The sequence below is a fragment of the Galleria mellonella genome, unplaced genomic scaffold (assembly GCF_026898425.1).
Source record: "Galleria mellonella isolate WM207_F2 unplaced genomic scaffold, CSIRO_AGI_GalMel_v1 utg78, whole genome shotgun sequence".
In the NCBI taxonomy this organism is placed as follows: domain Eukaryota; kingdom Metazoa; phylum Arthropoda; class Insecta; order Lepidoptera; family Pyralidae; genus Galleria; species Galleria mellonella.
In genome coordinates, this window is record NW_026442151.1 from 7463282 (window position 1) to 7487320 (window position 24039).

The window sequence follows — 24039 nt, forward strand, 5'->3', positions numbered from 1 at the left end:
AATCTAATCTGTGGGAGCAGGTATCGCCTACGATGCGCCCACGCACACCCACGTGACCCATTCCGATTTCGTAACGCTAATACGCTGGGCTTACGCTAATTACGAATGTTAACGAATGTAATCGAATAAAATCGATTTAACGGGTTATAGGGCAGTGAAAGTGTTATATTAGTAACCTAATTATTGTTACACGAAAGTATTCTAAGACCTTCTTCATCTTATATTTGCGTGTATTATAAATTTTATTACGGTTGGCGTCATGAGATAACAAATCAACAGACAAACAAATTCACTAATATTGTTGTGATATTTATCCTTAGATTATAATAGATAGAGTCTCGAACCTCAAAAACAGGTCAACCTTTTGTCAGCTAATTGTCAAATTAGCCGACTCGGTTTTTTTTAGATAAACATACGATCTAATATGGTATGGTTACCCCGCTTGCGCTAACGGGATACGCTGGCGGAGCACCAGTGAAGGGTGATAGATGAGAATGAAAACAGGCCAGTTAGCCCATCATGATGAATTCATCAGGAATTAACCATGATAGTTTCCAGGGAGAACCGCGACGAGGTCGACTTGATTGGGTATATTGCTAGCAATAGGATTTTCAGTCTCCATTACTAACAATCCCTTTCCCCCCAACACATACATATTTTCTCGTATGGAACTAACGGGACAATCCTATAAAATGCAGAAACATGAAAATCGATTCAAAACTGTCGATATCGTGTGAGACTTGCATAAAAAATATTCGATTCGAATCATCGATATTTGAACACGACTATACTTATTTGAAATAACAGCACAAAAGGGTCATATGTAAATCGACAAAAGCCGGAAACATCAACTGAGGTTAACCTTATAAACTTCGACAAATTATCAACGGAAAAAGCGTTTTGAATCTCTATTGTAAGCTTATTTTAGAATAGGGGCACGCATCTTCCTAGAATAGAGAGTGCCGTGATAAGAAAGATGCTGATAAGTCGGCTATGGTTTACGGGAGCCATCGATTACAATGGGCTTGTGAAATACCACACCGAAACGGAGACTGATAGCGGGTCTTTTTAGGGATGAACTGGTATCGATGGATAAATGTCGATACTAATTTATCGATACAGTGAATGTTCTATATAAGCTACTTATGAAATACGTATATGATGGTATCGCCGTGTAGGTCAGGGCATACAACAGGCCATCCCCTTCTTTCCCATGGTTATCGTAAGAAGCGACTAAGGAAGCTTATGGTGAAGAGATGGGCAGTAGAGTCCCTATTAAAATATCATCGAAAGACAAACTGTGGTTGCTAACCTGTCTGCCAAGCGTGGTAACTACTGGCGAATCCCCCCTTATGGGGAAGACTATCAAAGATAATTAACAGCTGATATGTTACTCAGAGTGGCAAACAAACTGATTGCTCTCTGATGGAGAGTGGTAACCATTGCCTATAGACATGAACAGTACCATGGCTAATACAGAATGCACTGTGATGTCTTCGCTCCATGCGTTGCCATTACTGAAGTCTTGGTGCTATCTCTTTTCAAATATCTGTATTTCGACTTGAAGAGTACGACATTGTAGTGAATTTACAAGGAAAGGAAACTCTTTGGATCTCAGTAGGAGTAATGTATGAATGGTAAACATACTGTCACAGTGTATGTCAGTCTACTGATGTCTCATATCTCATATTCATATGTATATTATAGTTGTTAGTTATCATTTTTAACCAGGTGAATCGACAGTTTATTTGCTTATCCGAAACGTATATATATATATATATATATATATATTTCGAACTTTCTTCAGTGTTTATTTTATAGACGGCTTAAATGCATATAATTATTTTAATTTATTTCACTAAGTAGATTAATTTTAATTAAGTCCATCGTTTAAATGGTAATGTTTTATATTAGAGGTTTGTATGTCACCCAGCATAGGTAAGCATTGTAAATGATTTAAATATTCAAATAAATTAACCTGTTAATGAAAATTACGTACAGATATGGTTTTGTTATCACTAAAGTTTAGTCTAGGAATATAATCTGCTTAACGGTTTCGACAAGATACCGGTCGTAAGGTGTAAAAGAGTATTTCACGTATAATTCGCTAGTCGACGATATTTAAAGATATATTTCTTGATACTTCTAACAGACAGAGGAGATCCTTATACCAGAGGGAGATTTTGTATAGAAGTCGATTGCTTGGGTGCCTCTGTTCCATTCGTGTTTCAACCGTAAAGCATTTGTGTTTGCATGGCTGTTTTTCGGTTTGAAGGGTGGGATATGGCGATGAATTTACTGGGTACGGAGGAGTAACACCTGAGTCTTCAGGAATGGCAACGCATGAGGGGTATCATGGGCGAAACAGTATACTCTGTTATGTCCATGGCACTGCTAATGTCTATAGGCGACGGTTACTACTTTCCATCAGGTGGGCCATCAGCTTGTTTGCCATTTTAAGTTGTATAAAAAAAAAGAGTACTTTTACCTTAATTCAAGCAAAGCAGCGGGATTTAACAAGTATTTTATATTGTGATTGTGTGTTTACTGGCAATAAATGTTTTTTTATTCTATTCTGTTCTGGTCTAGTCTGTTCTATTCTGTTCTAGTCTGTTAAATTCTGTTTTATTCTATTATGAAGTTGCGGCGCCATAATTTACAGATTTATCTATTAAATATCTATCGATATTTTCTTAACTATTAACCTATCCCCTCCCTACGTATTTGCATGCAGCTCGAACCGGCGTTATCTTACGGACTCTCTTATCTGAACCATGAAAGAAAATGTGTTGTCTCCATAACTGTTAACTGTTGACCTGCGCATGCGATTATTCGGCAATTAAACTGGATTGTTATGATAATATTATTTGGAATTACATTCTAGTTATGTAGCCCGACTTCGCACAGGTAGATAGAATTTTCGAAAACATTATATGTCCTATGTTACACGTTGACAATTAGCAATGGAGTTTGACAGCCCCATTGCTAGTAATATGCCCTATTAGGTCGACCTCCACGTGGTTTCCCTGGAAACCATAGTGAACAATTCTTGTTGAATTCATCACGATGGGCTAACTGACCTGCATTCATTCTCACCTATCATCCTTCACTGGTGCCCCGCCGGTGTATACTATTAGCGCGGGTAGGGTTACCATTCCATTATCACCCATTAAAAGGCCCACCTAATTGGAAAGTGGTAACCGTCGCCTATAGACATATGCAGTACTATGGACATAACAGAGTACTCGTATGGTATACAGTTTCGCCCATGATACCCTCCATGCGTTGCCATTCATGAGGACTCAGGTGTTATTCTTCTGTATCCAGTAAATTTATTGCTATAGCTTTTTATATGTGAAAGAATTTTTAAAATCGGTTGAATAGTTTTTGAGTTTATCCGCTACAAACAAACAAACAAATCTTTTCTCTTTATATTAAATATTAGTGTATAGATTTTATAAATCAAGGACGAGTCGGTATTAAGGTTTTTCAATGAATGATAATGGAATGGTAATCCCGCCTGCGTTAACGGTATATTACGTACGTTGGCACATCAGCGAGAGACAAGAGGGAGACTTTGTACAAAAGTCGATTGCTTGGGTACCTCTGTCCCATTCGTGTTTCAACCGTGAAGCAGTTGTGTTTGCATGACTGTATTTCGGTTTGAAGGGTGGAATATGGCGTGGCACCTGAGTCCTCAGGAATGGCAACGCATGTGAGGTATCATGGGCGAAACAGTATACTCTGTTATGTTCATGGTACTGCTCATATCTATAGGCGACGGTTACCACTTTCCATCAGGTGGGCCGTCAGCCTGTTTGCCATTCTAAGTTGTATAAAAAAAAAGAGAGGTGAGAATGAAAAGGCAAGTTACTTAGCCTATCGTGATGAATACACCTGGAATTCAACATGACGGTTTCCAGGGGGGACTACATGGAGGTCGACATGACAGAGTGAATTGCAATGGGACTGGTAGTTCGCATTACTAACAATCCCTATCCCCCCACGGTATCAAGTTGATCAGAGATATTTGATTCTTTTGAGAACCCTGATATGTTTGTTCGCCATTACAATCATTGTTAAATATCAATGAATGGTATTTATCACCGTGTTACTATCAGATCGTATCTGATACATTTGCATGTTGGTCTCCTATATAAATTCTGTATAGCGCCAATGATCTTGTGCGCTGCGCGTGCGCCGAATGATCAATTCAATTACGGATTCCTAAAGCGTTTGTTATAATGAACAAATTGTAGTCGTTTTTATAAAAACAAATGGTAAAACTGAAAAAGTAAGGCATGCACCCATGTTATCTGTGGTTCCAAAATTATGACGAATGTGGTGGATGACACTAGATTTGTTTTTCTATCCTTGTATATGTTTTCTTTTTTATACATATAGAGCAGTCTTTCCCAAAGTGGGCGATAATGCCCTCTTGTGGGCGCTGCAGTCCTAAAGGGGGGGGGGGGGGGTAAGAGACCCAGAAAAAAAGTGGGGGCGTTGTGTAGAGGCTTGGGGGGTGATTTGTTGATTTTGAAGTAATAATGGTTTTTAAGTAGGCGAAAAAAATGGGGGCCCTAAAAAATAATTTATTCTCAAAGTGGGCAGTAGACAAAATATGCTTGGGAACCCCTGATATAGAGTTTTGGATTACTTATGATTGTTATATTACCCGTATTATCATCATGTCAGTCATTAACCGTCCACTGCTGGTAATAGGTAGGTTTTGCCAATAGTTGCCAAGAGGGTTGGCAACCGCAGTTAGGCTTTGATGTTATTTTAAGAGGGACGTTGGTGCTCATCTTTCGACTATTAAGTTCCCTTAGTCGTTTCTTACGATATTCACGGAAAAGGAAGGGGTGTCCCATCCTGTACCGGGATCACACGGATTATTACTTACTTATTTTTTTTTTTTAACTTTTGGTCATAATTTTCAAAAACTGCTCGTGTATAGACACCATGGACATGACAGAGTAGTTGCTTATAAAGGCGATGGTTACCACTTTCCATCAGGTAGGCCGTCAGCTTATTTGCCATTCTAAGTTGCTAAAAAAAAACAGTAACTATGAATATTCTAGTCCATTTCTAGTCTCTTAAAAAAGGCATATTATATATTCTCCTAGACTTTTTTTTTTTGGTGGATAAAAATGGTATGGTAGCCCCGCCTACGCTAACAGGATACGCTGGCGGAGCACCAGTGAAGGGTGATAGATGAGAATGAAAACAGGCCAGTTAGCCTATCATGATGAATTCATCATGAAGAATTAATCATGACAGTTTCCAGGGGGAATCGCGTGGAGGTCGACCTTGTTAGGTATATTGCTAGCAATGGGATTTTTAGTCTGCATTACTAACAATCCCTTCCCCCCCCCCCCCTAAGGGTGAGTATGGTTAACCCGCTCTGAAATAAGTCTGGCCGGTATATTAGAATGATATAAAGTAAGTAGCAATATTAAATTTATTTAGTAATCTACTGTGAATTAGCCTTTACTCGCGCGTCCATTTAAGTAGGATAATGTTTGTAATGTCCTTAAATGAAGCGTTAAACACAGAAATGGCGATTGTCTCATATCGCACGCGGTGCGCGATCGCACGCCAAGACATTCGTGCTCTATCGGATAGCATCGGCATTGCCAAATAGAGTAGCGACAGGAGTCGAACGCTTGACCTGGGTATCATGGGAAGTACACATTTGTAACAAATAACATACGTCGCCACCTTTATATAATGCTCTGTTTATTGTTTATGTTTGTTTACAACACTGGGGGCAAACGAGCATGCGGCCCACCTGATGGTAAGTGACTACCGTCGCCCATGATCACCCGCTACACCAACGGCATTGCAGGTGTGCTGCCGGCTTTTTAAAAAGGAATATGCTCTTTTCTTGAAGGTTATGTTGTCGTATCGGTTCGGAAATACTGCTGCTGGAAGTTGATTCCAAAGAGTGGTTGTGCGTGGAAGAAAATGCCTTGAAAAACGCAAGGTGGAAGACCGCCACTCGTCCAGATGGTTGGGATGAAACTTTAGTTTATGGCGGGTTGTACGTTCTATTTTTGTAGTATTTATGCCTATTGGCGTATTTAGGATTATTCCCCAGAGTGGGCTTGGCCCCTAACAATTTAGGGTCTTAGGAAAAATATATCGACTTCAATTCTGACAAATCCAATTATTTTGATCTAAAAATCAAAATTCTTTTACGGTCAATTTAAATAAAAATAAAAAAAAAAATAAGAATACACATACGGCTTATCAACCGACTTCAAAAAGAAGGAAGTTCTAGCTTCGGTAGTTCTGTTTTATGTTTGTTACCTCCTAACTCTGTCAGTTATTAACCGATTACTAAGATTCTTTTTTTACTGAAAGGGCATACTTACAGGCCAATAGTTGCCGTGCTTGGCAGGCGGATTGGCAGTCGCGGTCAGGTTTTAGAGATGTTTTAAGAAGGACGCCGCTGCCCATCCCTTGTCCTCTCTTAGTCGCCTCTTTCAACACCTTCGGGAAAGGCAAGGGTGGTCTATCCTATGCCGGGACCACACGACCCGACACGGAATAGACTATATTAATTTTTATTTAATTCTTCAATAGATTTTACGGTAAAAACAAATGTATTTAAACAGATTACTTCTACCTTTACCAATTTTGTAACGACAAATGATATACGTTGGTTATATTTGCCCACGCCTGGCCTTGGATACATGTATATTATTTTATTCATACATAGTAGGTGTTCCATATGATAATAAAATTTGTATACTAAAATAACGCCATGGTCATCCCATGATGTTACTGTGCTGCCAAATCCGTCGCGATGGGCTAAGTGAGCTGACTTCATCATCACGTAATATCCCTCACTGGTGTCCCGCTGGTGTATACTGATAGCGCGGGCGGGGCTACCATCCCATTATCACCCATTAAAAAAAAGCTTGATAACCTACTGTCGCGTGATCCCGGCATAGAATGGGCCACTACTTTCGTTCCCGTGGGTGTCGTAAGAGGCGACTAAGGGAACTTAACGGTCGAAGGATAGGCAGCAGCGTACCACTTAAACTAACCCCAAGGCCTAACTGCTGTTGCCAAGTATGGCAACTACTGGCAAAACTCCCTTATATGGGGGAGACCTATGTTTAGCAGCAAACGACTGACGTATTAATCATGAAATCAGTGGCATAATTACGGAGACGAAGTCGCCGACTTAGCTTGTATCTAAGTCCTTCACGTAAAGGTTTTTTTTTATACAACTTAGAATGGCAAACAAGCTAACGGCCCACCTGATGGAAAGTGGTAACCGTCGCCTATAGATATGAGCAGTACCATGGACATAACAGAGTATACTGTTTCGCCCATGATACCCCCCATGCGTTGTCATTCCTGAGGACTCAGGTGTTATTCCTTTGTACCCAGTAAATACCCTGATATATTAATAATGAAATCAGTGGTATAGTTACGGAGACGAAGTCGCCGGCTTAGTTTGTATCTAAGTCCTTCATGTGAAGGTGCAGTAGCAAAATATTAATATAGTTTGTATGTATTTTTTTTTTACATTTAAAGCAAGTAACCTAGATACAAAAATTTATTTTTAGTCCAACTCGACAGTTACCAGTCTTTCCATTTACAGATAGCTTTATCACTTCTATAAACCTGTTCTGAATACCAGTAGAGATTAATACAAACACACAGACGGCGGTAGCTATTACGAAAACAATTTCATTCACTGTTGTCACATAATCAATGTCACGTGGCGGGAATCGAACCCACGGCCCGCCCACCCGGTACACGCGCCCACACCACCAAATATCGTTGCCCACGTCCGTTTATTGGTGCCTGTATTGATTGCATTAATGAACTAGTTGGATTAACCCGATGCCGTTCGTGGAACTAAGGTGTTAGTTTGTTTTTTAATGGATGATAATGGAATGGTAACGCCACCTACGCTATCGGTATACACCGGCGGGGCACCAGTGAAGGATGATAGGTGAGAATGAAGTAGGTCAGTTAGCCCATCGTGACGAATTCAACAAGAATTGTTCACTATGGTTTCCGGGGGGATCCATGTGGAAGTCGACCTAATAGGGCATATTATATTATAGCAATGGGGCTGTCAAACTCCATTGCTAACAATTCCTTTCCCCCCAAGTGTTAGTTTAAAGCACAGTCAAATATAATAACACTAGTATTCTTCCGCGACCACGTTCGCGGGGAGTGGGAAAGGATTGATAGTAATGGGGTTTAGTAGCCTCATTGCTAGTAGTACCATTTGGTTGTTATTAATAGATGATAATGGAGTGGTAACCCCGCCTGCTCTAACGGTATACGCTGGCGAGGCACCAGTGAGAGTTGGTAAGTGAGAATGAAAAAGCAGCTCTCCCATCGTGATGAATACACCTGGGATTTGGCACGATGGTTTCCAGGGGGGGGCCACATGGACGTCTACCTGACAGGATATATGGGGGGGGGGGGAGGAACGACGAATTCATGCACTCTCCAGCTAATAGCCCAACGATGCACATTTATTTATTTGTTCTTTATTGCACAATAAAACTTTGTACAAGTGGCGAGTTTAATGCCATAATATGGCATTCTCTACGAGCTAACCATTAGGTAAAAACAGAAAGCGTATGAAGGGCAAATGTGGTGAAAAATATGTCACAATTATATTTTTCTTGTATTAAATATGTGACAATTATATTTTTATTGTATTAAATATGTGACAATTATATTTTTCTTGTATTAAATATGTAACTTCTATATTTTTCTTGTATTATATATGTGACAATTATAATTCACGGTAGGTAATAATAAAAAGTGAGACTGTATTTGGATAAGTGTTTGTACTGGGACATTTTAACTAAATGTCGTTGTTCCTTCGTATTACCAGTATCAACTGTAGGCTCTCTCTGTTGTTGTAATAGTGATTCTGTTTGCATACAGACAAACCTACACGATCATATGTTGTTTACATAAATTTTTATGAACGTAACCTTAAATTATATGGAAGAGCAATGTGGGCGCACTTTAATAAAAAGTTTATGTAACTCATTGTATTTTTTTTAAATGTATGATAATGGAATGGTAACCCCGCCTGCGCTATCGGTATTCACTGGGGCACCAGTGAGGGATGATAGGTGAGAATGAAAAGGCAGATCAGTTGGCCCATCGTGATGAATACACCTGGAATTCAGCATGATGATTTCCACGTGGAGGTCGACCTGTCTTGAATGATTGTATTATTTGTTGCAGCAAACAACGCATGTTCTTTACATTAAATTGACACAGAGAGCTTTGGATTGACAATTTGGAGTGGTAATTGTGACACCCACTGCAGCCTTCATGCGTTGCCTTTTTTAAAGATTATTAAATAAACCATAAATTAGTCATATCATTATCATTTTTATATCAGTTGTTAACTGTCCACTGTTGAACATATGTCTCCCTCATAAGGGGGGGGGGGGGGGGTTGCCAGTAGTTGCTACGCTTGACTGGCGGTTCTGTAATTTAGTGACGTTTTAAGAGGAACTATACTGCCCATTTCTCGACTATTAGGTTCTCTTAGTCGTCTCTTACAACACCCACGGGAAGGGAAGGCCCATTCTATACCGGGACTATACGACATAAACGGTATAAATTAATAATTATATAAATTATGTCTAAAAACGATTTTAGCATGTCATTATAGTTTGAAATCCGTGATATGTAAACGAGAATATGTTTCAAAAGTAAAATAAAAAAGAAATTAAATGTATCTTCTAGTATTTCTTATTCAATGGAGCAGTGGACAGGTCTGTCCTCAAGCGAATCGTGTCGCGTGGGCTCATAGAATTTCGTGAATTGACTGCATCCGGCCATGTACTGGTCGTCACAACGGCTCGATCAATTTGCCACCAACTTGTTTACTTGCTGTTGTTTGTTTTGCTGGTTTCCTCTCGGTACGTCAACAATTAACGGTATTTAATGTCGAGTGGGTAACGATCTGGCGATATTGCGCTACAGTATATACAGCATGTTTACAATTATACGCTACTAGCCATCTGGCGCGGCTTCGCACGGATGGATACTTGTAGAATTTTCAAAACTTAATATAGCCTATTTTAGCTGACCCGGCGAACTTCGTTCCGCCCAACAGTATCTTCTTATTTTTTTAGTTTTTTTTTATTATGATACCTACTGAATTTCATTTTATTTTTAATTAATTCAAATTAAGTTATATTAGGGGGAAAGGGATTGTTAGTAGTGGAGACTGAGAATCCCATTGCTAGCAATATACCCAACCAGGTCGACCTCCTCGCGGTTCTCCTTGGAAACTATCATGGTTAATTCCTGATGAATTTATCATGATGGGCTAACTGGCCTGTTTTCATTCTCATCTATCACCCTTCACTGGTGCTCCGCCAGTGTATACCGATAGCGCAGGCAGGGTTACCATTCCATTATCATCCATTAAAAAAAAGTCTGTGGGAGAAGTCTTTTTTTTACAACACAGGGGGCAAACGAGCATGCGGCTCACCTGATGGTAAGTGACTACCGCCGCCCTTGATCACCCACAACACCAACGGCATTGCAGGTGTGCTGCCGGCCTTTTAAAAAGGAATATGCTCTTTTCTATGTAAGTAATGTATGTTGAAAAAGGCTAAAATGATGATGATGGTGAACTCAATTTATTGGATTTACATATTTAATACATTTTGTACATTTAATAGTACCCAATACTGGGTCACCAAAGTGCGATGCTCCTGGTATTGCAGGCGTTCATAGGCTACGGTAACCACTTACCATCAGGTGGGTCGTATGCTGGAATATGCGTAGAAGGATGATAGGTGAAGATGAAGTAGGTCAGTTAGCCCATCGTGACGAATTCAACAAGAATTGTTCACGATGGTTTCCAGGGGGAACCACGTGGAGGTCGACCTAATAGGGCATATTGCTAGTAATGGGGCTGTCAAACTCCATTGCTAACAATCCCTTTCCCCCCTCTCTCTCCCACAGACTGCCACAAAGAACGGTCTTGAGTCACCAAATAAATTTAAACATTTGTAATATTCATAAAGATGGAACTATCATAAGAAAGAGACTAAAAGATCCATTAGAGCGAGTCGAATAGATAATGACATCAACTTAAACCGGTATGTATGCGAAACGCAAATATTAGTCGACACTTGTTTCGGCAGACTGGTTTGTTTCCTTGGTCTCGCCATAAATCCATTTTACGAATTATTTCCAACCGTCGAGTTGGTATTTACGTATTTTTGCATTACTTGGAATAGCAAATGTTTTGGGGCTAGTCTGTAAGTGATCTAAGGTATACCAGAGGGAGACTTTGTACAAAAGTCGTTTGCTTGGCTACCTCTGTCTCATTCGTGTTTCAACCGTCAAGCAGTTGTGTTTGCATAGCTGTGTTTGGGTTTGAAGGGTGAAGATATGGCGTGAATTTATAGGGTACAGAGGAATGCGTTATCGGTATACACCGGCGGGGCATCAGTGAAGGATGATAGGTGAAGACGAAGTAGGTCAGTTAGCCCATTGTGACGAAATCAACAAGAATTGTTCACGATGGTTTCCAGGGAGAATCACGTGGAGGTCGACCTAATAGAGCAAATTGCTAGCAATGGGGCTGTCAAATTCCATTGCTAACAATACCTTTCGCCCTTACTACTATACTTGCATGCTTTAGAATTAAGATACAAGTTAAAATAAATAGGTCATTTATTAAATAAAAAAAAAAACCTTGTGCATCTTTCACATCTTTTATTATTGGTATTAAAACAACAGTTGTATTTTTTTTTTGATGGGTGAAAATGGTATGGTAACCCCGCCTGCGCTAACGGGATACGCCTACGGAGCACCAGTGAAGGGTGATAGATGAGAATGAAAAACAGGCCAGTTAGCCCATCATGATGAATTCATCAGGAATTAACCATGATGGTTTCCAGGGGGGACCGCGAGGAGGTCGACCTGGTTGGGTATATTGCTAGCAATGGGATTCTCAGTCTCCATTACTAGCAATCCCTTTCTCCCCACAACAGTTGTATTGTGTTTATTAATCAATCGAATCAACGCATCAATCACCGGTATAGTCCAGGGGCAGCGGTGCAAGTATCGCACGCCGCGGGGTGTCGATTGCAAACCGCAAATCGGTCGCGTATTGCTAATGAATCTGTACGCAGTTGCTCGTGCGTAAGGGCCAGTCGTGTTCACTTGATATATAGAACATTATTCAATGAATTTCTTTTAAATTCAAAGTTCTCAATTCGATTCTATTTTCAAACGAGGTCAAAAAGAAGATAGTTTTTTTTATACAACTTAGAATGGCAAACGAGCTGACGGCCCACCTGATGGGAAGTGGTAACCGTCGCCTATAGACATGAGCAGTACCATGGACATAACAGAGTATACTATTTCGTCCATGATACCCCCCATGCGTTGCCATTCCTGAGGACTCAGATGTTATTCCTCTGTACCGTGTAAATTCACGCCATATCCCACCCTTCAAACCGAAACACAGCCATGCAAACACAACTGCTTCACGGTTGAAAATTATCAGTTGTAAATTGATTCAGAATATTCTTTTTTTTTTTATCTGAAAGGATATATTTACAGATTTTTCCCATAGGAATTTTATCGAAATCGGTGCAGTAGTTTTTAAATTAATATATGTATATGGTTTTACCACAATTGAAGTAATTTATTTTGTGAACACCAATTTTAAAATTATATCCTTATGGTTTTACGATTTAGTTAAATCACACTACAGGATAATGTAAGATGTATGAAAATATTTACATGTGAAATTGTTATGTACTAACTATTCAATAAATATAGATAGATAGATACTCTTTGTTGTTTCCTGCAAAAGATTACAATAGTAAACTTATTATAGATATAAACAATTACAAGAAATAATTACAGTTAGATAACAACGGGCGACCTTATCGCTAAAAGCGATCTCTTCCAGGCAACCTTTGGCAACTTTATTATATGGGGACGGAAAAGAACATACGCTTTTATCCCGATCGGGCAGACGAAGTCGCGGGTAAAACTTGGTATCCTATAAATGGAATAGAGACATCAAATGTTTGTTACAAAACCTTTGCTTTATTGATCGTTGAAAGAAATAGATGCAGTAAACTTGAGTGCACGTCGTATTAAAGTATTCGAATGCATTAAATCGAGTCGAGAGCTTTGCACAATATTAACGCATCGTGCACTGATAAAACATAAATCAATGAGTTGCCTCAAGTGGATGTAGGGTGACCATGGTTTCGTACAAATGGTGGATAAAGTATTAATATATTAGAATCCTTACTAATTTTATTTTCAACTACTACTAGGGTATCATCATCATCATCATATCAGCCTTGAACTGTTCATTAACATAGTCTCCCCCTTAAGGGGGAGGGGGGTGCCAGTAGTTGTCACGCAAGGCAGGCGGATTGGCAACCGCAGTTAGGTTTTGGAGATGTTTTAAGTGGGACGTTGCTGCTTATCCTTCCACCTCCGTAGTCGCCTCTTATGACACCCACGGGAAAGAAAGAGGTGATTTATTCTATGCCGGGACCACACGGTAATTATATACTAGATGTAAAAGTAAATTTGCTTTATCTGGTCATTGTATATCATAGAGCTTTATGCGATAACCAATTGTTATGAAATTTGGTATACATGTACCCTTATTTTTCATAAAAACTAAAATCTTCTACAAATTTGTTTTAAATATATCACTGTTTTGTCTATTTTAAATTATAATATAGAATTTAGCACAAAAGAAAGAGATAGAACAATTTTATAACTAAGAAGATTAGCATTTAGGATTGTAAAGAAAATATGGTTTTTTCATTCCAGTTTTGCGGACAAAGTCATAGGTAAAAATACAATATGGGTTATTAAAAAAGTTCATTTATTATTGTATAAAATTTAATAAAATGACATATATATTTTTAGTATATGACTAAAATCATAAAACATGGTCACACTAGCACGTCTAGCGCCTCTCCGTATCGAGGTCATGCCCGATGCGTTTGCACTCCTTCAGAAGCGCCATTTATTACGAGTCCATGCGTATGCGCACATGCCCAGTTCAACGACCTCTTGTTTAGGGTTGACATTGTAATGAAATCATTGATGAATTTATGCGAAAAAAAAAACCAACTCATGCTTTTATGGGAGATTTTTAACCCTTAAATACCTGAATTTTCAAATTTGATAAAATGTACATTGTACATTTGTTACATGTATTGGTTATAAATCGCATTGGGCGCCTACAATCGATTTTATTTTAATATTTGGCTGTTTACATGTTATCAAATGGTTTTTTTTTTCAAAATTAATATATAAAAATATCGTTTTGATTTTTTTTTATTATTTTTTATTTTTAATATATATATATATATATATAATGTATTTTATCTATATTTCTTCTTTCTTTCTTTTTTTTTTATAAATATTTTTTCTATGGAATCTCGCGGCTCACTTGGCCACAACAGAATATCAGTGTTTTGCACTTTTTAGGGCAAAGCAGTAAGCTGAGTTGCGACCATTTTGTGTCACTATGGCACACGTATGAATGGAAAATTTGAAAAATATGTATATTTTTATCTTTTTTCACTGCGCATTTATGTCTATTGTTGTTTGTGTGCTGTAAGTAATGCAAATAAATTATCTATGTATAATCTATATATATGTACTTTCTCTCTCTATATATATATATATATTTTACCATGTTGTTATTAAAACTAATTAAACATGATTTCTCCCACGAACACTCAGGTTATGGAATGAGCTCCCTGCCGAGGTTTTCCCAAGAGACTACAGCATGGGGTTCTTCAAAAGGGGGTAAAGAGGTTTCTTCAGGGTCGGCAACGCGCGCGTAATACCTCTGGTATTGCAGGCGTTCATAGGCTACGGTAACCGCTTACCATCAGGTGGGCCGTATGCTTGTTTGCCACCTCAGTGGTATAATAAAATAAAAAAAAACAAAACTATACAATTCATACAATACGGATTTGATTAGATTTATAATTGAATAATTTAATAATCTCTTATAGTAAATAACGTAGCAATCAATCAGTGGTCCGACCGTAGCACCAATTGTACTAAATTGAAATTGAATGAATTGCCCGGACCACTTGTGGTTAATTGTGCGTATGTTGTTTCTTGATTGATCACTATCAACCTCATTTTTGGTATGATTTTTTTTGTAATGTGTGTCAATTAATATTACAATTGTGGTCTCATGGTGACCTACTCTATCATATCAGCCTTGAACTGTCCACTGCTGAACGTAAGCCTCCTCCTTGGGGAAGTTTGCCAGTAGTTGCCACGTTTGGCAGGCGGATTGGCAACCGCAGTTAGTCTTTGATGATGTTTTGAAAATGAAGCAGCCTCCTGTCCCTTGCCCTCCCTTAGTCGCTTACGACACTCACAGTAAAGAAGGGGGTGGCCTATTCTGTACTGGGATCGCAGTTACTAAAATGTCCTACTATTTTTTTTTTAACTGTCAGAATGTTTTGTGTGTGTATATATATATATATATATATATATATATATATATATATATATATATATATATATATATATATATATATATATATATATATAACAAATAATATATTTCTTTTTAATTCTTGTGCTTATAGAAAGTTACATCAATCAGCGAGAAACATTCAATTATATTTTATTTAAAAAAAATAGAAATTCTTATATTATAGACACGTGCGAAGCCGGGGCGAGTCGTTAGTGTATTAAATATGTTGTCTGACACCAATTGTACAAGTGTTGTTTGCTTTAGGACAAGTCGGCGCATTGCCATATGTTCGGGGCTATTTAGAAAAAATTACCAATTCCCTACCACCGGGTGAAACAGTTAGAACACGTGTACTGAATATTAAACTAAATATTTACTATAATATATTCGGAATACATGAAATTTACTTGAACCGTTTGTTTGCCACTCCACAAACGGGTTTTGAAACGAAGCGATGACATTCGGAGAGAGCTGGCAAACAATACGAGTCACCTGGCTTCTCTTGGGTTCACTTGAATGCGATTTTCTAATTCGTGTTAACAAAGTTCCTTCTTGATTATTACATTCATTATCATTGTCTCAATGACATCATCAGCAGTCAGTCCATCTAGATAGGACCAGTTGAAACCTTAAGTGTACGAGGGATCACCAGAGAGAGACTTTGTACAAAATTCGTTTGCATGGGCACCTCTCTTCCATTCGTGTTTCTACCGTGAAGCAGTTGTGTTTGCATGGCTGTGTTTCGGTTTGAAGGGTGGGATATGGCAGTAAATTTACAGAGTACAGAGGAATAACACCTGAATTCTTAGGAATGGCAATGCATTTCGGGTTTCATGGGCGAAACAGTATACTCTGTTATATCCACGGTACTTCAAGTCTATAGGCGACGGTTACCACTTTCCATCAGGTGGGCCGTCAGCTTGTTTGCCATTCTAAGTAGCATAAAAAAAAACGAAGTTGCAAATACAAGCGGTAAGGCCGCCAATTGTTTTCTCAGTGTAATATTTTCTTGTAATTGTTTGTATTTATAATAAGTTTACTATTGTAATCTTTTGGAGGAAACAATAAAGAGTATCTATCTGTCTATTTATTTAGTATCCAATATAGGTAATAGACTCACTTGTAGTCTTGTCAGTAAGTAATATTTATTACCAACTGCAAGAAAGGGTTATTAACCCTTTCTATTATCTATTAATGTTGCTATAATCCAATCCAGATAGGACCAGCTGCTTCTATTTCAGATAAATGTTTAATTAACGTAACCAATTAATCGGTACAATAAATCTTTGTAATTACAGCCCTTTGTTTAAGAGATATCTGATGAGCTATTGTCAAACAGTAATATAGGGGGTCCGCCCTAAAGCTGTGGAACAGTGTAATTAATGTTTGGATGTTCTTTCATGTTTGAATGATTTTGATTGACTGTATTAATGGGCTTGTGACTTTACTAGCATAGTATTTATAGTCACCAGAGGGAGACTTTGTACAAAAGTTGTCTGCTTGGGCACCTCTGTCTCATTCGTGTTTCTACCGTTAAGAAGTTGTGTTTGTTTTTTAATGGGTGATAATGGAATGGTAACCGCACCCGCGCTATCGGTATACACCGGCGGGGCACCAATGAAGGATGATAGGTGAGGATGAAGCAGGTCAGTTAGCGCATCGTGACGAATTCAATAAGAATTGTTCACGATGGTTTCCAGGGGGAACCACGTACCTTATAGGGCATATTGCTAGTAATATTGGGACTGTCAAACTCCTTTGCTAACAATCCCTTTCTCCCCAAGCAATAAACTGAGTTGTGACCATTTTGTATTATTGTATTATGGCACACGCACGAAGGAAAAGGAAAGAAAGGAAATTGTTGGTTTATATATTTTGCTTTTTGTTTTTGTTGCTTTTTTATTTTCATTCTTTTATCTCTTTTACTGTGTATTATGTGTATGTTTGTATTGTAATTTGTAGGCTGTAAATAAATTATCTATCTATCTAGAAAATTTATTCCCGTGTTGGTCCCATTTGAATTTTATATTAAAAAAAAATATAACCGAATTGACAACCTCGTTTTTTGAAGTCGGTTAAAAATAAAAGGGACGCTTCCATATTGTCCTTTAATTGCATGTAGGTACGGAACCTTTTGACCGTGACATAGCGGCAGTAATTTTGTCTTAATAGAGGTGCAGCCTTACTGGTTTCATACTATTTTTATATAACCCATTGAATGTCCATTGCTGAACATAGGCTACCTCCGTAAGGAGGGGAGGGGGAGGGGGGTTTGCAGTTGTAAATAATATTAAAATTAATCAACCGACTTCAAAAAGAACGAGGTTCTCGATTCGGTTGCATTGTCTCTTTATTTGTCACCTCATAATTCCCTAAATTGTAACTGATTTGGAAATTATTTTTTTTTATCTGAAAGGTAATACTCACAGATTGGTCTAAGGGAAATTAATGGTCAAGGGATTGGCCGCAAAGCCCCTCTTAAAACATTACCAAAAGCTATAACTGCGGTAATCCGCCTGCCAAGTGTGGCAAAACCCGCCTTATGCGGGAGGATATTGATGATGCCTCATTGTCCACAAGGTGGCGACTGCGAATAAATAAATGATTGATAGATGAAATATTACATAAAAATCATAAAATCTGGATTTTAATCGCTAACAATAAAACTAGTTATTAATAACAACAAAAACTGTTTTTAACTAGTTTTTTTTTTTCATTTATAACTGCTCTTATCTTAGCAATAACTGTTTTTAACTAGTTATTCCATCTATAACTGCTAGCATCTTAGCAGAAACTGTTTTTCCTTCTATAACTGTTGTCATCTCAGCAAAACTGTTTTTAACTAGTTTATCTGTCTATTAATGTTGTCATCTATGGTGCATTGTGCATGCAGGCGTGTTTATTATTGATATTCCTACACTTCCATAGTTTATGGAATCACTGGACCGAATAATTGCTTCGTTTCCTTTCATTATAGCCCAAATAAAATATAAGCTTCGTTTATTGATGCTCGATTGTAAAACATGTTTGCTTGAACGCTTTTAGGGGGAAAACATAGATATTATAGTGTAATTTGGTAGATATAATTTACTATACTGAATATGGGGATGTATACCTTAGTTTTCAAGAATGATATGGGCGTGATCTTCACAGTATATTTTATGATATATCTATGGTAAAGTTTACACATTACCAAAGCTTAACTGTGGTTGCCAATACGCCTGCCAAACGTGGTAATTACTGCCAAAACCCCACAATAGGGGGCTATTTGCTACATTTAATTGCCAACGTGGCCAGCACTTAGCATTACGCTGTAGCAGTTTATTTATTTTCACAGTTCGCTGTTCTGTGCAAACTATACAGTGATTTCACGGACGGCTATTTACAGTTTTAAAACAACAATAAAAAAAACAATTCATACAAATATAAAAAAAAATATTCAAAAAACAATACACATAAAAAAAAAACAAAAAATGTAGCCAAAAAGACAAGAAAATGTCAATATATACAAGTGAGATTATTTGTAGATCAATGAATTAAATATAACCATTATACATATATGAAAATACTGAACCGATTTTTATAAAACTTCTATAGCATCTAGATATATTATTCTTTCAAATTAAAAAAAATCAATTTTCCAAATCTAAAACAAATAATATAAAACAATATAAGACAAATATAAAACAAAATTACAATAGAATTGAGAACCTTTCTTTCCTTGAAGTCGGTTGTATATAACTGTTCCGACGGACGCGAAATAATTACATTCCCATACGTACTCGTATTAATCACGAGAGCTATTATTCAAAGATAATAATCGATATTGACAGAATAAGTTTCCGCTCTTGTCGACCGTAAAACTTTATTATTAAGACATCAATCTCTCGTCGCGATTAATAAAAAAAAAAAAAAAAACCACCAATATCACTTCTTGTTAACCATCAATTTCGTGGCATCAGATAAAGCGGCGAATACGGCGGATGACCAAAATTGTGGTACATTAGAGTGGACTATAAAAAAAAAACATTCTTGTCATAACATGACTCGATTTGCATTATCACATAACGATTATCGCCAATCGATTACTTTAAGCGTAGCTGTATTGATGTACTATACATAAATGTAGTTGTATAGAAATAAAGTGGCTGGTAATGATTGGAAAGAAACTAGATTTTCGTGTTTTAACCGTGAAGCAGTTGTGTTTGCATGGCTGTGTTTCGGTTTGAAGGGTGGGATATGGCGTGAATTTACTGGGTACAGAGGACTAACATCTGAGTCCTCAGGAATGGCAACGCGTGGGGAGTATCATGGGCGTAACAGTATACTCTGTTATCTCCATGGTACTGCTCATGTTTATAGGCGACGGTTACCACTTTACATCAGGTGGGTTGTCAGCTTGTTTGCTATTCTAAGTTGTATAAAAAAAAATAGATAGTATATTTGAAAAAAAGAAGAATTTTTGAAGAAGAAAAAAAATACAAGAATAAAATAACAAATTTTATTCTTGTATTTTTTTTTATACCACTGAGGTGGCAAATAAGCACAGGACTTACATGACGGTTAGCAGTAACCATAGTTTATGAACGCCTGCAATACTAGGGTCGTTACGTACAATAAAGCCGACCCTGAAGAAACCTCTTTACCCCCCTTTTGAAGAACCCCATGCTGTAGTCTCTTGGGAAAACCTCGGCAGGGAGCTCATTCCATAACCTGAGCATTCGTGGGACGAAACATCTCTGAAAACGCGCCGTACGCGTCTAAGTTGGGTATCATACTGAACAATTCGTGTCTCTTAATGTAATATAAAATAAAATAATGTAATAAATTTGAATTACGATAAAAAGAATTAATAAAAAATAGATAGATACTCTTTATTGTTTCCTTCAAAAGATTACAATAGTAAACTTATTATAGATACAAACAATTACAAGAAATCACTTATTAATTGATTACTGAAAATAAAATAAACGTTTACTGTCACATAGACAAACAAGCAGGGTCCTGTGGCTTCGCTTGCATGAATCAGTACATAAAGTATCCTATGTGTTAAGTTAGGACATAATCTACCTGTGTACTAAATTTTATTCAAATCCGTTCAATAGTTTTTGCGTGAAACCGCAAATTTCTAGTAATTTCACATAAAAAAAAACTAAATTTGATGAATTTGTACGAAACCCTCATTACGCGAGTCCGATTCGCACTTGTTTTGCTTTTTTAATGGATGATAATGGAATGGTAACCCCGCCTAGAGTACCACGTGGAGGTCGACCTGACAGGGTATATTGCTAGCAATAAACCTTGCAAAGTAACTAATGATCCCTCCCCCCTGCATTACGTGTTATATATGTGTGTATATGCTACTATACCTACCAAACAACCAACTACCAACAAACAAAGTTACCAACCAACAAACATCTAAGGACACATTTACAAGATCACCCAGATCTGGAATATTTCCGAAGTTTCCTAAATTAGCCCAACCGGGAATCGAACTCTTATTATTTACGCAATTTACGCAATACTTACCGCTGCGCTATGAAAGCTGTCAGATATATAAGGACACATCATCATTATGTTTCTGTCATTGTGTGTGTTGGATAAAATTAAGAACATTGACAGTGAACTGTTAAAAAATTGCTTTAATGGCTATTTGGCTTTAAATGGCTACAATCTTTCTTCTTCTTCACTTCAAATATTTTTCTCGGTCGCGCGGATGAAGTCGCGGTTTTAAACTAGTCCTTTATACAGTTCCGACATTCAATGACATGTAATTTTGTACCAACACGGCTTTAGTGCCGTGACAAATATGGAACCTGATTATAAGGTACTGTATTGATAAACATCAAGCATTAAGTGTTTTTTGGGTAGCACTTAACTTGAAAAACCTACAGGAGGTGGAGTCTCGAACAGCTAAAAGTTGGGTTCCATCCATATTCATTCATTGATATAAAAAAAAAAACAAGATTAATACATTTAAAAACAAAATGAGAAATTCTTATGGTTTTATAAGAATTTAATATAAACTAATTATTAACTAGTTATTTTACTGCTGTGAAATAACTATACGTATAAATACAGCAGTAAAATAACTGGTTAATAATTGGTTATTTCAATTATTTAAATTTCAAAACAAATCTACTGAACTGATTTTGATAATTATTTTTCTATAGGACCAATCTGTAAGTATATGCTTTTAGAAGAAAAAAGAATTAAGAGTTAACAAATATAAAAATGTACAATCGAATTAAGAACCTCCTTCTTTTTGAAGTCGGTTAAAAATTTATAAAAATTTTCACCATTTAGTCTCTGGTTATAAATAGTAATATAAAATGCTGTTGAAATTAAAAAAAATTGTCTTAATGTTTGTAATATACATGTGTATATATGTTACATTACATGCTATTTACAAATATTTGTAGTGCGGAGACAGAAGCCGCTGTGTAACATGTGTTATATACATGTGTATATTACATTACATGCATATTACAAATATTTGTAGTGCGGGGATAAAAGCCGCTGTGTAACATGTGCTATATACATGTGTATATTACATTACATACATATTACAAATGTTAGTAGTGCGGGGATCGAAGCCGCTAGGTAACATGTGTTAAGCCAGGTCATGTACATGTGTATATTACATTACATGTATATTACAAATATTCGTAGTGCGGGTATAGAAGCTGCTGTGTAACATGTGTTATATACATGTGTATATTACATTACATGCATATTACAAATATTAATAGTGCGGGAATCAAGCTGTTATATATTATGGTTAAACCAGTAGTTGCACCATAAAGGTCATCACAGATTGTACATCTTGGGTTCTTTATATCATTTGGTACATTCTTAATTTTGTAGGGTTCCGTAATACAACTGGCCTTTAAGTTTAACAACGTAAATATTTTATTACGTATGTCGCTGACCTTTTCGTGCGTATCGAATGAATTTTTTGAATGCGAGTTATTTGTAAATTGTGCTTAATTTATTTTCGGAATTTATACGAAATTCTCTTAGTATTTTTTTTTTATATACAACTTAGAATGGCAATCAAGTTGACGATCCACCTGATGGAAAGTGGTAACCATCGCCTATAGACATGATCAGTACCATGGACATAACAGAGTATACTGTTTCGCCCATGATACTCCGCATGCGTTGCCATTCCTTAGGACTCAGGTGTTATTCCTCTGTACCCTGTAAATTCACGCCATATCCCACCCTTCAAATCGAAATACAGCCATGCAAACACAACTGCTTCACGGTTGAAACACGAATGGGACAGATAGTAATTTGTTTTTCATATTTTTGGAGGGTTGTTATGTTTTATATAGTAAAAGTGGGATATTTAAATGAATGCAAAATAAAGCGTTTGCGGTTTTTAATAGGAATTGAATTTTGTTGAATATTTATTAATTTTTTGGCCTTTGTTTGTTTAAACTGTATTCGATTGTGTCAGCCGTTAACTGTCCACTATTGGACTTAGACTTCCTCCATAAGGGAGGTTTAGCCAGTAGTTGCGACGTTTGGCAAGCGGATTGGCAACAGTAATTAGACTTTGATGATGATTTAAGAGGGGTACTGCTGTCCATCTCTCAATCATTAAATTCGTTTATTTGCTTTTTACGACACCCACGAGTCAGGAAGGGGTGGTTCATTCTATGCCGGGACCACAAGGTGACATTTTTTATAAATATCAGTTGAATATTGTATTGTTATAAGTATACAATTATGATATTTCAAAGGGACATAAGATACGAATGTTTATATTATATATTGAATTATTTATTATCGTATAAACTAATTAATTAAATTTGTTAATTATTCTATTAATTACTAATTAAATTTATTAAATTAATAACTTATTATTAAAAAATAAGAGAGATTTATCAAAATAGGTTTCGAATTTAGTGTAGGTTACTTGTAATATATAGTAATAATGAAACATCAAATTACATATACGTTTTCATATATTTTTAATACAATTTAAAAATCTAATCGTAAATTTAAAATAATTATTAAAAATATTTATTTCTTTTTAAAATATATGTTTATTTTCAACTTGTGGTACCAGCCAGTGTCGTAATATAGAATTATTATTACACTAATGGAAAAAATTAAGGGATCAAAAAAAAAATTCAAATCTTAATTTTTTCCATTAGTGTAAAATGGTGTCGGTATTGTAAACTGGTCGTTTGCTCTGTGTTTATAAATAAATGTTTCCTACATTTCTAAATGTAAATAGATATGTGCAAATACTCTATTTTTGTTTAAAACAATGTTTAAATTCTACATGTGTTTTTGTTCATTATCCATGCTCTTCACAAGTACATACGAACATCATGTTTAAAATTACTCATCGTAATAATCACCATCATAACGCCATAAAACTTTAGGGTCTCGTTATTTAAAGACTGGTGATCGTTCCCGAAACCACGAAGTGCCAGTAGAAAGTCAATATGACTCAATTGGAACACTGGATATGTGAATATAAACAGAAATGTCATACTGATGAG

The 24039-nt window shown here is 36.8% G+C and overlaps 1 protein-coding gene across 4 annotated transcripts in view; it reads left to right on the forward strand.

Annotated features, from left to right (window-relative positions):
• The window catches only part of LOC113517599 (integrin alpha-PS2-like), a 176776-nt gene that overhangs the window by 69978 nt on the left and 82759 nt on the right, over positions 1 to 24039 (forward strand). The gene's annotated exons all lie outside the window — the stretch shown is intronic.